The sequence below is a fragment of the Saimiri boliviensis genome, chromosome 14 (assembly GCF_048565385.1).
Source record: "Saimiri boliviensis isolate mSaiBol1 chromosome 14, mSaiBol1.pri, whole genome shotgun sequence".
Taxonomy (NCBI): domain Eukaryota; kingdom Metazoa; phylum Chordata; class Mammalia; order Primates; family Cebidae; genus Saimiri; species Saimiri boliviensis.
The window spans coordinates 76,587,257-76,590,053 of NC_133462.1; the positions used below are offsets into that span (position 1 = coordinate 76,587,257).

General features: G+C 45.8%; 1 non-coding gene across 1 annotated transcript; it reads right to left on the reverse strand.

Annotated features, from left to right (window-relative positions):
• Positions 1-2,089: 2,089 nt before the first annotated feature.
• Positions 2,090-2,193, reverse strand: LOC120362122 (small nucleolar RNA U13). Its single transcript, XR_005578115.1, has one exon. It is a non-coding gene; the product is annotated as a small nucleolar RNA U13 (small nucleolar RNA).
• Positions 2,194-2,797: the final 604 nt, after the last annotated feature.

Consider the following 2,797-nt stretch of genomic DNA (forward strand, 5'->3'; position numbering starts at 1 on the left):
CAATGAAATGACAAGTCCCAACAACAGCTATTGAATGACAGAATTTTAAGATAGGTCTTGACTTCAATAGTGGAAGAATGAATTTAGATAATTAAGATGTATATGAAATATTTGTTAGCTTTTGTAGGGCATAGAGGACAAATATGGACTCACCTTCAGATTTAGTAAGTGTTTCCCAAACTAGAATTTTTGGGGTCCTGCCTCATGGTCTTCCCCGTATCTGTGAATTGCCCCGGGCCAGTTCTGCTTTCTGATGCTGGGGCTGGGCCTCTGCTTTCCAGCTGACACTCTAATAGGCTCCGTCAGTAGAGGACAGTGGCCAGAGACTATCAGGAGATAGCAAGGCTGCTGGAGGAAAGGGGACCTGCTCCTTCCCGTGGGCTCCCTGTTTCCAGTTCTTGGGAGCATCGTTCCTGTCTCAATTCTCTAACCCAGCAGTATGGATTACCTCCTATTGCAGCAGTTAAATCCAGTTAGTGTTTTTTTCCTACACTTTTGCATTGAGCACCCCCTACCCCACCCCACCAGAGATACAAGGACAATGCCCCCTCCCCAGAAGTCAGTTTCAGACCTGCAGAGCCCCTCTTCCAAACTCAGAAACACTAGCAGCCGCTAGCATTGCACCCTTCTCAGAGAGCTGTGTTTCTGCTACAGGGCTACTCTAAATTCCAGGATTTAGTAATTCCAACCTCTAATTCTCCCAGCCCTGCGGGTGGTAGCCACTTCCAGCTGTTGCTACGTTTGTGAGACCTTAAAGTTCCCTTTTTACTCTTTCAATTACTAGTTAACAATTTTTTACCTACTGAACAATTCTTTAAATTTTTTTTTTTTTTTTTTTTTTTTTTTTTTTTTTTTTTTTTGAGACAGAGTTTCACTCTTGTTACCCAGGCTGGAGTGCAATGGCACGATCTCGGCTCACCGCAACCTCTGCCTCCTGGGTTCAGGCAATTCTCCTGCTTCAGCCTCCTGAGTAAGCTGGGATTACAGGCACGTGCCACCATGCCCAGCTAATTTTTTGTATTTTTAGTAGAGACGGGGTTTCACCATGTTGACCAGGATGGTCTCAATCTCTTGACCTCGTGATCCACCCGCCTCGGCCTCCCAAAGTGCTGGGATTACAGGCTTGAGCCACCACGTCCGGCTGAACAATTCTTTAAAAAAAAATTTTAGAGCCATGGTCTGGCTCTGTTGCCCAGGTTAGAGTACAGTGGTATGATCATAGTTCGAGGTAATGTCAAACTCCTGGGCTCAAGGGATCCTCCTGTCTCAGCCTCCTGAGTAGCTGGGACTACAGGTGTCAGCCACGGCAACAATTCTTTATATTAAACTTGTTTCTGGCCATGTGTGGCTCATGCCTGTAATCTTAGCACTTTGGGAGGCCAAGGTGGGAGGATCACTTGAGTCCAGGAGTTCAATACCAGACTGGGCAACATAGTGAAATCTCATTTCTACAAAAAAAAAATAAATAAATAAAAAAATGAGGCAGGAGGATTATTTGAGCCCAGGAGGTTGAGACTGCAATAAGCTATGATTGCACCACTGCACTCTCACCCAGGTTCCCTGCTTAAAAAAAAAATTATTTTAAAGCCACTGGTGTGGGGTCAGTTGCAGTGGCTCACATCTGTAATCCCAAGACTTTAGGAAGCCAAGTTAGGAGAATCCCTTGAATCCAGGAGTTTGAGACCAGCCTGGACAACATAGCAAAATGTGGTGTCTAAAAAATAAATAATAATGACCAGGCACGGTGGCTCATGCCTGTAATCTCAGCACTTTGAGAGGGCGAGGCAGGTGGATTATGAGGTCAGGAGATCAAAACCATCCCAGCCAACATGGTGAAACCCCATCTTTATTAAAATTACAAAAAATTAGCTGGGCATGGTAGCAGGTGCCTCTAGTCCCAGCTACTCAGGGGGCTGTGGCAGGGGAATCACTTGAACCTGGGAGGCGGAGGTTGCAGTAAGCCAAGAGATCTCACCACTGCACTCCAGCCTGGTGACAAAGCAAGACTCTGCCTCTGAAAAATAAAGTAAATAATAATAATAATAATAGTAATAAAATAACTGGTGTGGTTTCTTTTCTTTTTTTTTAATGTCAGATGGGTAACGTACCAATGTCAGAACAAGGTTTGAAGATGGTACATCTCACACATGCACGTGAACACCCAGTCATCACACTTATGAACTATAAAAGGATCTGGTGTGGTTTCTGTCTCCTGGCTGGACCTTGACTGATACAGAAACTGGGACTATGAAAGGAGGAGTTAGGAATGATAGTTGTGAGAGAAGCTACTTCTACCCCTTAATTCCCAGGCCCATGTGTTGTGGCTAAGAGGGAGATGGCACCATGTAATGTTCTCTGAGTGAAAGTATGTACTGTATTGGCCAGGTGCAGTGGCTCATGCCTGTAAGCCCAGCACTTTGGGAGGCTGAGGTGGGCAGATCACCTGAGGTCAGGAATTCAAGACCAGCCTGCCCAACAAAACCCTGTCTCTACTAAAAATACAAAAATTGGCCAGGCATGGTAGCTCACACCTGTAATCCCAGTACTTTGGGAGGCCAAGGCGGGCGAATCATCAGAGGTCGAGAGTTCAAGACCAGCTTGACTGATGTGGAGAAACCCTGTCTTTACGAAAAATACAAAAATAGCCGGGTGTGGTGGCGAATGCCTGTAATCCCAGCTACTAGGGAGGCTGAAGCAGGAGAATCACTTGAACCTGGGAGGTAGAGGTTGCAGTGAGCTGAGACTGTGCCATTGCACTCCAGCCTGGGCAACAAGAGTGAAACACCGTCTCAAACAA